Consider the following 13757-nt stretch of genomic DNA (forward strand, 5'->3'; position numbering starts at 1 on the left):
AAGTATAGAGAGGACAAAACTAACTGGTTTCCATTCCACTTTTGTGAACATAACATGCCCATGTCGATAAAGATACTCAGAACTTACATTAAAATGCCTGTTAGTATATTTAATAAGAAGCAGTGTTTGTGTATAATACAAAATAAATGAGTAGAAATTCTAATTTTCAGTGTATCATTTTAGCTAATCATTTTCATATAGTAATATTTATTTTAAGTTTTGGAAAAGAATGAACTAAAACAAAAAAAACACATATTCCAGACATCTTATTGCAGTTGTGTGGGCGCACTGTTGATCTGCAAAATAGCTCAATCACTTTTAATGCCTAAATTTGTTAGTGCCAGGTAGTAAAATTAAGTACTTTTCAGCCTCCTTTTTTAAAAAACAAAAACAAAAACAAAAACAAAAACAATTGTGCATATATACAAATATGAAAATTCCGATGGAAAGGTTGTCCAGCCCTAGAGACCAATGTGCTTGCTTGCTTTAACTCCAGACTACTTTCTCCCACTTACATCATTTACAGAGAAAGTTAATGTTTTCCAGTCCTCATTTGTGATCACTCTCCACTGGTCAGGTCTTCCGAGTAGATTAAGTGCTGCATTAAATTGTTAAAAAAAAACAATTTTACCTGTTCTCGAGAGCAGAAGTATCTAATGCTTATGGTTGCTGTCTGCTGTGTGTCAAGCTGCATTGGGAGCTCCAGGCCAATAATGGCAGCAAATATAGAATAATCTCTGGGGGAGAATGCTGCTAAGAACTTTTACAAATCTTTGAAGTATCTGCCTAGGGCAGTAGTATATTGGAGTGTGTCACACTCATAGGAGAGAGGCCAAAGGGCAAGGCTGAATCGAGGAATCACCCTGAAGACTCTGATGTCCCATGGAATCAATGCTGCATCCCAGCTTCTCCCTCGCTCTCTTTAATACAGCATGCCAGGCAGCTACCCTTCCGTCCAAACAACTTGGACTGGTAAGGCAAGGGACAGAGGTCCAGGGACTGATTTGCAGATAGGGCTGAAATTTTGTACTGTGAACTCCATGGGCTGAGACTCAAAGACAACGACCTTGCTAACTCAAAAATAGAAAGCAGCTTGACCCCATCCAGTTACTCTCATGTTATTTGTTGGTTTACACTAGTGTCTGAACTGTACATTCAGAACTCATGCAGTACAAATACACAAATAACTGCCATTTTCATGTTTCCTGCAAGCTGTATATGTATTTTTTTGGTAACCCCCACAGAGGAGCCACTGTGAAGACAGTCTAGATGCCATCTTTCTGTTTTCATCTTTGTAGTTCCCTCTAGCAAACAACCATAAGCTTTGTCATAAGTGACGTAAGGTTGGAGGAAAGATTCTAGTTTGGACTCTTTTTTTTTTTTTTTTTTTTTTTTTTTATTCCAATAGTGTAGTGTAGTCTACATCTTTGACCATGCTGAGATCAGTGGCTTCTGAGAATCAGGGCATTTCCTGAAAGCAGCAGTTTGACCCTCAGTGACTTTGAGCAGGAGGGCTCTAGCTGAGCATGTCTTCCCAGAGGAAAGAGCCACTGCAGTCAGCATTGTCAGGATTAGACCTTAGATAATTGTCTAATAGCCTGGAGGTTTGTGTCACATTTTGATACTGTTCCTACTGATTTCCTTGACCTCATTGCTCTCTTTTTGTAGAAACACCAAATGTGCAATTTGGCTCATTTACTTACGAAGTATAACAGGGACTGATGATAGAAAGGTCCTATTTTCTTCTGTAAAAACAGCAGCTGGAAAGTAGGTAAATGCTCCATAGAGTGTATACAATTACACAGCTGAAAAGCACTGCTGGCCCTTGCATCAGTCCAGTGGTCACAGCTGTATCCCCCTGCTAATGAAAAAAAACAAATGCTCTTTCCTTCCTTTGTTGTTCTTCTGGAATCAGAGAAGAATATTGGAGATAGTGTTAAAACAACTACTGTGTTTTTCAAGTTTTTGTGATGTTGAAAGCCGATGAGTGTTTGCAATTCCAAAGAGCTTTTAGAGTGTCTAAACAGTGAAACACAGATTTTTTTCCTTCTACATTTAGTACGCAAAGCCTGCCTAAGCAATTTAGTTCTTTTCACAGCTTTTCTGAAAAATGGTTGCAATCTGTGTGATGGGTGGGTGGGAAACAAGAAAAGTGATTGGGGAATTTTGCTGTTACAGCTCTGCCTGTTTTGTAGTCTTTGATTTCAGTTTATTGCAGAGACAAATATCCAAGATTTAATAAGAGAAGATTAATTGATATTTAATATAGCAGTTGCTATATTCACCCATGCTGAATTCTAAAGATTTCTTGAGAATTCTAGCCCCTGAGCTGTTGCCAACTAATTAATTCCCCATGGAGAGCATTGGGTATTGATGTCTATTGGAAAGATTTGGCTCATGAGAGTAACGTAGGGAAGGAATTATACCTAGCTGAGCAATTTTCACAAGTTTCTGACCTCAGGGGAGACCCCTATTAGTATTTTCTTGTTGACTTTCAGAATATTAAAGAAGGCCAAATATTAAGAATTGAAACAAAGATCCCCATTTTAGAAATTACTGAGTATGGAAATAGGCAGCAATGCAATAGCTTGTCTTGGCTGGTCTATGCCAGGATACTCATGGTGTCATATCCTCTGGAAGAACAGTTGTCAAACCAAGCTAGGATTTTCAACACTAGAGATTAATTACTTCCACTGTATGAATCAACCTGCTGCAAGATGGGTGTACAAGAGCTGTCTAAACTTGCTAGCTTGGGCTGCAGATGACTCAGCAAAGAGAACTAATGCAAGATGCAGAACTTGTTTGCGAAGAAGATTTGGGGAGATAGAATGAGCAGTCATCAGAGTTGTGTCAGCTGCACTGTAAAAATGAGCAGAGCATGCCAAAGATTCAATTTGTTTGATGTCTATTCATACCTATTGGCCAAAATTTTTAAAGACAGATCATAGATAAAGAGAGGTTTGTTGTTTTTCCAAGCTGAGGATCTCTAATATGCTTAGATGTTTGTCATTCTGATGCTGCTTCATACATGTGATAAGCTGCCATATTGCCTTCTATGCAACTGTTTGAAATGGAGATCAGAGCTGCATTTTGCAAGATTTTTATACAACACAGATTTTGCATTGTAGCAAAATATATGTGGAATAGTTACAGTTCACCACTTCAGTTTCTCTTTAGATCAAAAAGTAGCCTGCAATGCAAGCCTTTTATTTCAAAGGTGAGAATAATTTGTCTCTATGTTCATATAATTTTACATTAGGGATACTAACAGGCTGAGAATCTCTGTAGCATCAACTGCAGACCATGAAATGGATGAGAACAGATTGCACACTTCTCAATGAATTATATTAGGAGGGAAAAATGTTCTCCATGATTATTTTTGTGTATTATGCATAAATCTTGCAGAATATGTTGGTATTCTTGAAGCTGCTTTGCAACGGAATACTGTGTCTTTGTAGAACCAAACACTATTTCTAAGCACTTGTTTGAAGTTTTCATCCATGAACATGTTTAACATCGCAAATAGCTGCAGATTTTAATCACTACCTATTTCTTAAAAATGTATTTGAATTATCCTGTTAACACAGATAAGTAGCAGATCTGGATGTGGTAGAGCTCTAGCTAGGCTTTCATAGTATCAGAAGATATTTTTTGCTATAATTTTACAGAGATTTGCTCTGTCATAACAGGATAATTTCTAGCTCTCCACCCTATGCAAGCAGATAGCAGCATTTCTGAGAGTAAATATTTACAAGTTAGTTTCACATGGATATATGACTGTATGCAAACATTTTTATGAATTCCTTCTGATACAAAGGTCTTCAAATTCACAAGGAAATAGCTGTTTTACTATGGTTCTTTTACATTGGATCACTAGAGACAGTGGATTACATTGATAGAATTTTCTTACACTAGATGAGTGTTCTAAAGTTCTGTTATCACTTACTCCTCTTTTCTTTTCTTTTGTGCTAGGGAAAATGAAGTTATTCTAGGTAAAGCAATGTATAGTCGGCTTATTCCATGGCTGATGCTCTACTGATAGCTCATAATTATTGAAATTGGTTCACTGTCATTGGCTGGAGCTTTTTAAGGAAAAGCCCTGCCTAATGTTAATTGCTTTTCAGAAAGTAGACTGTTTTCTGCTCTAGATGCCAAAAGACAAAAATGAATGTTCGCATGTGTTAGGTCTGATTGGAAGACAGGAGATCTGAAGGAACTCTATTTTAAAACTCCATTCTTGTGCTATTTTTAATCCTCTGATTAGCTGGTTAATAGAGTTGGCTGACCAAGGAGGCAGGTGGCCCAAGTCCATTTCCTAATGGTTTTCTTATTGTTTGGTTAGCTTGACCTATTTCTTTTATCCTTTTTACAACAGTTTAAGCTTGACTAATTGGATGGCAGTATTAGCCACCAGCATTATATAGGAGCTTTTAAGATTTTTCTTTGCTTGTACTTGGTTTCTTAGGCAATTGGGTTTGATTTGTGTGGAGTAATTTTGATGGCTGACTCTTCTGTCTGCATAGATACAAAGAATGGATGAGATCTTAGATAATACAAAGGCATATTTTTATGAAAAGAAAACATAAGAATTAGAAATGTGAAATTACTAACAATATTCAACAAAATTCTTTTCTAGCAATGCAAATTATAAAATAATTGTAATATAATTTTCTGTTTCCTTAGTGGAAAATGTAATACCATCTCAGTGAAGTGATTCCTCAGTATTGCATGTCTTTAGTTACTGCTTGAATAGAACACTGAGTCATATTCAAACAATTATATTTGAAACAACGAGATTTGATAATTCAACCAAAAGCCTCTAGCTTTTAACTAAATACCGTAATTTTGATTCTCCAGCAATAACTATAAATATTGCAGCACAGTTTAGACTACAAAAGGTCTTGTCAGGAAAGAATTACAAAAGGCCAGCTTGAGATTTAGCCTCATTAAATGGAGTGAAACTATGCCACTGATGTTTTTGGCTGAGGATTAGTCTGAAGTTCAAGTCAAAATACTAAGTGTGCAACTGTTTCTATACATTTAAGAAGAAAATAGTGTGGGGGCATTACTATAAACGTTCAAAGTCTTATGATTGCAATAGAAACCCAAAAATCATCCACTGAAATAGGCTGAATATTCTAGATTTCACAGTTATTTTTCCTTCAGATTTCCTTGCATCATGCAGATTTCCACACTCATAGCTGTCATGACAGGCAGGGGAGATGTAAGTTTGTATTTTGTGATTGAATGTACACTCCCCTGTTTTGCCAGCAGATTCCTTTAAGTCTCTGCACAAGTCCAGGAGTTGTTACAGCTCTAACACTGCAGTCTTAGAAATCTGGAACAATTACAGATTTCAGTGCTAGAGGAATGCTTGCCAGAGGAGAGTGAATAAAAATATTTTTTTCCATTATTAGATAGAGTGAGTCTAGAACTTGCCTAGAAAGTTGGAAGATTAAGAAAGCCTTTTGGCTGCGGAATTCGTAGATGAAGTATTTCTCCATTTGTTTTAGTTGAAAATGAAAAAGGGATGATTTGATGGTATGTTCATGAAACACCTATTGAAGCGTGCACGGACAGTTATGATCACATATTTTTTTTTTTTTTTTTTTCCAGTAAGCACATAAGGAAATGGACATGCTAATTTCTCTTTCTTACATAGCATGAGTAGTCATTCTCTACCAGGCTGGATGGGTGTGCCAGAGTAACAACATTAAAAGCTTAAGGATACAAACAGAAAGGTGTCAGATCATCCACAGAACTTGCTGCTGAACCCTGGAGAAGGTTGACAAGTTTGCAGTCTGTTCTGTGGTGCCTTTTGCTGCAGATTATTCAGGGCATCAGATGAAAACTATGGATGATGCTGTGTTTCTAGGATCATAAAACATAGATGCATCTAACCACAGCTTCTAAGTTCCTCTGTGAAGCTGTGCCAAAATGTAAATAGGAACCAAAGTTTTGGAACATCGGATATAATGAATGTGCTAATCAGCTTATTGAGTGTATTTTAGGAGCTATCCTTGAGTGACCAGGAACAATAAGCAATTGAGTTTTATTAGAGATTTTAGGAGTTCTGAACTCCAGTAGAATATTTCACACGGACTACGCTTTTATTCTATGTGTGCTTTTAATTTGAATACTCACTGTTTCCTTGCGGTAATGTAATTATGCCTAGTGAGGAGTAAAAAAAAATAATAATAATGAAACTACATACTTTGTGGGGAATATTAATTGCATGAAAAAGATAGCTTGGTAGGAATTTCTTGGATTAAGCAGCTGAATGTTCTTGCTATATCTCTAATTGCAGGGTATTGATTATTTCAGGAAATATGGCTTATGTGAGATTGTAACTTTTCCTCCCAAAAGCCTCAAATATTTTTATTATGTTTAACCATCTGTCCTTATATCCATATATTAACAGGTCACCAGTTTGAAAGTTGATCTAAGTCTTAGCATGACTGTATTTTCTAAATTCAGTTCAGACTCTTCTGCTGTAGCACCAACATCTGCCTCTGATATCATGGGCCAATGACAGCAGAGAATAGCAGTCAAACAACTGCAAGACCCACTGGATGAGAATGGGAATAAAGAGCACTTACTGTTTACGAAGTGTCAGAGCAGAAATTTTGATATCTACTAAAGGTAAAGAAATACTTACATTTAGTTGTGGGGAATGCATTTGCTGTTATATATTCTCATATTTTCACTTATCTTCAAAGGAGCTCTGAAACCTCAGTTCACTGCCACTTAGCTTCTGACTTGCTGTATGCAATTTCAGGTTCCTGTTTGTTTCTGTTTAAGCATGTACTCAGGCATTCCTCTGTACTGACACTGAATCTTACTCTTTACATGCCAGAGGCCTGTCTGTACACAAAGACTGAGTATCTGAGGACCCTCATCGTTAAAAGTCTGAAAGCCTGGTCAAATTTCCAGAGCATTCTAACATACTGCAAGATTGTAATACAGTTCCTTTAAATATGTAGAAAAATAACCTTTTACATCAATGCCTTTTAAGCAGCAGTGTCAGAGAACAAACCTTGGCAGGTGTATTCATTATGAATGGAAACCTTTGGAGGACTTGTAGTGGGAAGAGTTCAGTATTCTACAGTTCCTGGGTTCAGCAAGTCCTATGTAAAAGACTGCTGTCAGCCCAATAGCCTGTTCAGACATTGGTAATTTGTGCAGCATGTGCAGGAACATTTTCAGCCACCCAGGGAATTTCAGTCCAAGCTAAGAAGCATGCAGGTATCTTAATTGCTTGGATTCATGAGTTGGAACAATTTACACTGCACCAGTTGGCCAAATTGCTATTTTCTGCCTTTTCATCAGGTGCACAGCTCACTGAATTTCTTCCTAACTCCCATAGTTTACTCTCCAACATCTTAAGATAAATCATAACTCATATTGTGTATGGTCCAGAAATACATGCTTTATTTCAGGCATTTGACTAAACAATCATTACACAACAAAGCAGTTAAATGTGTGTTCGTGTCCTCAAAGTTAGTGGGGGGGGGGGGGGGGGGGGGGTTGTTGAGAATAGATAAAATGTGCACCTGAACGCTTTGTAAAAGCAAAGTTCCTGTTGCGTAGTCTAACCTGTGAGGTAATTCTATTTTGATGATAAAAGCATATATTATTATTCTCAGGTGTAAAATGTGTTGGTTTTTAAAATCAAAATGTAGTAACTAGTATTGTCTTCACAGTGTTTAAAAGGGAGGTGAAAGAAAAAACAAATTTGTTCTTACTTGCATAAAAATAAAGCTAACTTTGTGTTTACAATGTCAGATTTAGCTAATCTATAGTGAAGGCCTTAAATAATTCACATAGAACTTTCAGCCTCTTAAATATAGGATTTCTTAACTTTTTTTTATTTACAAATAAAAGAATTATCCCCAGTTTTCCCTCAACAAACAGATGTGAATTTGTGTAGTTTTGATTTTTTGCATGAATTCATAGTATGGCATCTGTTGTGCAATAGTATTTCTGTATCATTAACGTATTTAAACATCAGATACTAAGATACTTATGTACAAAATGCATATACATAATAATTGAAATTCAACATTGATGATTTAGCTGTATGTTAGTACTCATCATTCACCTTCGAGCTGAAGTTAATGGAGTTGCAATGTGCCTTTATTTTGAATACTTGTAATTAAAGTGCAATTGCACATTTTTCTGTTTTCCCATTGAAATGAATCTCCATGGCAATGATATATTCAATGGAGACCCTTCTTTGATGACCTGAATGTAAGATAATCAACACTTTTATCTACCATGCCTGAAAAATGACTATATCATACTAGTAATTAAAAATGGACTTAAGGCCCAAACTGTACTAGATTACAAAATAATTCCCTCTTAGTGGGAGAGAGTGTGGTGAAGCCATGGCTACCATATTTTAGTCAGTTTAGGATTTTTGAAGGCAATTATTTTCTACAAGTTAAAAGGGCATTGTTTTCATCTTGGCAATTAATGAAGTACAGTGGAAGCAATATCTTAGTATTATTGGTGATAAAAGAATCCAGTCCAGCTATTAGTTTCTGACTAGATTTACATTGTTTTAGCAGAAAGAAAATATAATGGCGTTATAAAATAGGGCTACTAAATATTTTAACTTAATTCAAATATTCAAAGAAATTGGCATAAATTAATACTGTTTCTTATAAAACATTTATCTTAGTGGGTTCAGCTTTCTGCTGAATATTTGCAACATCTAGAGAATTTTAGATTGACGAATCTAATTTTTGGGTTTAAATCACATTAAAATCTAAGTTGTGCCAGGGTTTATACTTAATAATCACTTAATAATTTCAGTTATTGGTGTTGTAGCGCTGTAACCAAATGTGAGGTTTTCAATATTTTGTATTCTCTTTATTCAATATATCTGTTTATGCTACAGATACTGCCTCTGGATTTCCAGGGCAATGAAATCATCTGAAAAGGTCTAAAGGTCTTGTAAGAGGAATTTCAATTAGCTATTTTCTCCCTTCTGTTTTATTTAGTTATTTATTTACATTCAAAATCTAGCAAGTTAGTCTAAGTCATATCATTTTATTCAAAAACACATGAAATTTCTTGCTACCAACTCATAATGATTACCAGTCTGTGCTTTTTCACCAATCATCTCCACAGCAAATGTTGTCACATCATGACAACAAGAAAGTGAGTTAGTTTATTATACAGTCCTTCTGACTACTTCCTGACTATGAATTGTGTTTCTGAGGTTGGGATCATTTAGAAAACTGTCAAATAACTGAGAAATCAAGAGTAACTGTCTATAGTGTCATATTGTTGAGGATTTTACATAAAAACTTCTTCAACTTCAAGCCCATCTTCAAACTGCTAGCCTGTTGCTATAATATACATAATTATAAAATACTTACCAATTTATTTATTTATTTATTTTCACTCTTGACTTTGTTTAAATGTCTATTTGTGCATATTGAAAATTTCATTTACAAATTGCAGGGCAAGTAACAGGAAACAACAGGGAGTGCAGAAAGCCAGAAACACGATTTTAGATCAAGTACTTTTTTTCATCAACTTGGCATAAGGACTGCTCTCAAAAGTAAGACCTCCTATATATACATATTTTTTTTTCCCATACTGTTCCAAGACATCAGAGGCAGATGTTGGTGGTATGGCTGTAGAAGTTGAAACTTCCAGCCAAATCCTGCTACATTCTGTTGCTGTGTAACAATGACAGCAAAGGGGGTCTGACGGAATTACGTCTGACATGAATATGAAGTATATGAAGCAATACTGTGAGATTGAATTGCTCCATGAAAAAAGAAACTGCAGTTACCCTTTGTGCTTCATCTGTCATTTGCTCATTTATGCGATCTTTGAATCTTTGTTTTTCTTAAAAAAACAAAACAAAACAAAAAAACACAACTAAAGTATGTGTAATTCTACAGTAGTAACTGACATGCAGACCAGATGCATGCAAACTTGCTTTTTAGTGCTGTTGTAAAATTATCTATTGCAATATATATGTTTCTTCCAGATTCATTCACATATCAGTATCCTCTCTTAAGCTTATGAATATTGGCTAATACTATTAGAAAACAGTACACCAAAGACATTAAAAAACGAGAATTAAAATTTCTGTAGTCAGAAATTCTGGTGAGTTTTATGGGTTTGCTGCCTCTGGTATCACTAACCAATGCTTTTCAATACTCTAACTATATTTAACACAACTACTCTCCAATTGTGATAATATTATAAGCTGATATTAAAACAGAAAGAGAAGAGAAATCCTCATACGTAGAACATTACAGCTTCAATAATTCCACTGTTTTTCAAGTAGGCGAATGGATTGATAAATATGTCTCAAAAATGACACTTTCTTTTAAAGCTAGAATTTTAATTCCAGCTTCAGGCTGCAAAGGGAAAAGCCTTCAGTCATGCATCGTTCCAGGGAATAAAACATAAATATTTAATAAAAACTAACTAAAGTTTATAGATGGCTCTGTGCTGTTATCTGTCATTGTACATATTTCAAAATCCACAATACTCCAGTGGTCCACTGCAGTCTATTTTGAGTCCAGGTTATTACCAAAATGTTTCTTCTAGTGAGTGTGGTTGATATTTCTTTGATTTTGAAAATATTTTAGGTAAGCACAACATACATTTAGTTGGAAAACCAATAATACTAACTTATTTCCCTGAAACAACTTGACAATATGATTACATGATGTTATGGAAGAAATGTATTGAGCAGTTACAAAATTAGATGAGATAGATTGCAGATATTTCAGATTCTTCACAAGATTATTAATTCAGAATGCGACAAAGGTACTTTCATGAGTTGTATAAAAAATATTTGAAGATCCTAAGCGCTTTGGAATTATAGTCCATAAAACATTTCTTAACAGATGTTACAATATTTTTAAGTTTAAAATACTGGAAACAGAAAGCTATAATTTAAAATGTGTTGTGTGCTCCCCCTAAAAGAAAAAGCAACAAAAAAAACACAACCTTCTAAATCTTTTTCTAAATCACGTAGGAATACTAGCCCTAGTGACAAAGTTGATATGATGACTTTAGCACTGTATTGTGTGCTTTCCAAGTAAAACTAGTGAGCTCTGCTTCTCACCACAGGAAATTCAAATAGGAACACACTTGTCTTAGTATGTCTGTATAGACTGTCATTCTGGAGATAACTCACAAGATAACTCTTTTGTGTTGAGTCCTTTGTGCCAGTTTGTGTTAATTGCTTCTTTTCAGCTGTGGGCACTACTGGGCACCACTGAAAAGACTGTGGTTGTGTCCTCTTTGCACTCTTACTTAGATATTCATATACTCTGAGATCTTCCCTGACCTTACCTTCCCTAGGCTCAATAGTCCCAGTTCTCTCAGCTTTTTCATCTAGGAAAGGTGCTCTGGTCTCATCACCCTCTTCATGGTCCTTCACTGGACTCTCTCCAGTATGTCCATATCTCTCTTGTACTGGAAGTGCCAGAACTAGACCCTGTACTCCAGGTGTGGCCTCACCAGTACTAAATAGTGTGGAAGGATCACTTCCTTCAGCTTGCTGGCAACACTCCTCCTTATGCAGTTATGAATACTGTTATCATACTTTGCAGTGAATGCACACTGCTTGCTCAAATTCATTTATGTCCATCAGAATCCTCAGATCCTTTTCTCCAAAGCTGTTTTTCAGATGGGTGGCCCCCAGAATAAAATGGCTCTCAAAGTTTTTCCTTCTCAGGTGGAAAAACTCCATGTTGAACTTCATTTGGTTGCTGCCAGCCCAGTTCTTCAGCCTATCCAAGACCCTCTGGATGGCAGAGGAGCCTTCTGGTTATCAGCAGGTCCTTCCAGCTTTATGTCATCTAATTCTTTTGTACTTCTGCTTTATCTGACGAAGGAATCAACAGAACTCTAAAAATTCATAGAATATTCCTCTAATTTGGGCAAGGGGCAATAATTTTGGCATGATCTTTGTATATACTGCACAAATTATGTACATGATATTACTTCATATGTTTGGAGTCTGTACAGGATGTGGACAAAAAGCCTGAGAGCACCAACATAAATATGTAATGAGTTCATGCATTTGAATCAATAAAAAAGGCTGTAGCAGCATGAAATTAACTTTATTATGTACATAGACAATAATCTTGGCAAATGAAATGCTGAATAAGTAAACTATTAGGAACCATTCTGGACTACTTTACTATTTTTATTTTTTATTTTTATTTTATGTGAGTGTGAAACGTTTTTTTTTCTAAATCATTTTAAATTCATTTCTAAAGTGACCTGCTGTGCTGTCCAACTGGCTAAGTGATTTCTGTTACTATATCAAACAGTGTAATGACATTTAGACAGGAAAAGGAAACTGTGTGCCAGTGCTACTTTACTCCCTCCTGGAGCCTTGCAAAATGTCATTTGTGGCATACTGTGTGGTGTTTATTTTAGGGTAAGAGAGATTTACAGGTTTCATTTCTAAAGTACTTGGAGACAGCTTACTAAAGAGGTAAAAACAAAAAAATAAATAGAAGAATTGCATGATTTTAATGAAGCCTAACTAGCTTCAAGCAGCTGCAGAAGGACTTGTTTGTATTTCCTAATACTTGAGAAGACTGTTTGAGAGTGTAAGATGTTTTTCTGTGGTTGAGTATGTGGTTTCAAAATAAGTTAAAGCAGAGCTAAGATTTTGATCCTTTCTTAAAGGGCCATTTTAGCTGCATGATGCCGCTGCTCTACCTGAACCTGTTAAAATGATTGTGTATAGTAGGCTTGAACCACAACTCTTCAGTAAAATATAAATCAGATTTCAGTGGGATCAGTGAGTATATTCAACTTCCTTGGCAGCGGTAGAAAACTCCTTTCTACCCAGCAATAATGCCCCAAGAATACTACTTCCTAAACACTATCATATATTTTTAATTGGAAAAATCAATATCAATAGCCTGCAAATGCAGTGTGTGGTTTTTTTGGCGGGGAGAGAACTAGGGGGGTTAGGGAGGTAAAGGGGATGATTGTTTTTTTGTTTTGGTCTGAGTTTAGCTTGCACTTCTATTTTTTTTGCATTATTTTCAGTAAGAAATATATTTTATATATTTATATATATATTATATTTCATGAAGATTTCAACTGGGAAAGCATCAAACTGGAAGAGCTGATAGATCTGACCTTTTTTTTTTTCTTTCTTTTTTTCATACTTCATAGGATTACATTTTATGTTCAAAAAAATCAAGAAATTGCATTGCTCTCTATGCAGTCAGTAAGTCTCAGCATCTGAAGAAACATTTTTGCTCTGTTATAAAGCATATAATTGGTAACAAAAAAATCCCACTGTTTTTACCATCCTATAGAACCAAGCAAAAAATGATAACCCCTTCCAAACTCATGGCTTTTCAGGAACTTCTTATAGACAATGACAAATTTTATTCTCCACTGAATTATTTCTATCTATTCACAGCTAATTTTATTTGTAGAAATCTATGAATATCTCACTGAGATTATTCTACTCATACGTTTTCCCCTTAAACATAGTCGTCACTTAGTTTCTAAATGAGATCAAAGTGTTACACATCTGTGGCTTTGTAGGGAAACTCAGAAAAAGCTCTATTACCTGTGTGTTTTCTTTGTGTCTGTGTTAATTATTTGTTTTTGATCATGAAGTGTTGCTTAGCACCACGTGGAGGTGAAAGCATTTAATTCAAAGCATCACTGCTTAGTATGGAACTGATTGTAACCCTCTGGTTGTCCAGCTATACTCATCCCATGTTATGGTCAGCTTCAGG

General features: G+C 35.6%; 1 long non-coding RNA gene across 1 annotated transcript in view; it reads left to right on the top strand.

Moving 5' to 3' along the window:
* The window catches only part of LOC128086605 (uncharacterized), a 30840-nt gene extending 22728 nt beyond the window's left edge, over positions 1 to 8112 (top strand). The window contains exon 3 of the long non-coding RNA XR_008209433.1: positions 6483 to 8112. This is a non-coding gene — a long non-coding RNA (uncharacterized LOC128086605). The remainder of the gene's footprint in view (positions 1 to 6482) is intronic.
* The last annotated feature ends 5645 nt before the right edge of the window (positions 8113 to 13757 follow it).

This window comes from Tympanuchus pallidicinctus, unplaced genomic scaffold (genome assembly GCF_026119805.1).
Source record: "Tympanuchus pallidicinctus isolate F22 unplaced genomic scaffold, pur_lepc_1.0 scaffold3, whole genome shotgun sequence".
Classification (NCBI taxonomy): Eukaryota; Metazoa; Chordata; class Aves; order Galliformes; family Phasianidae; genus Tympanuchus; species Tympanuchus pallidicinctus.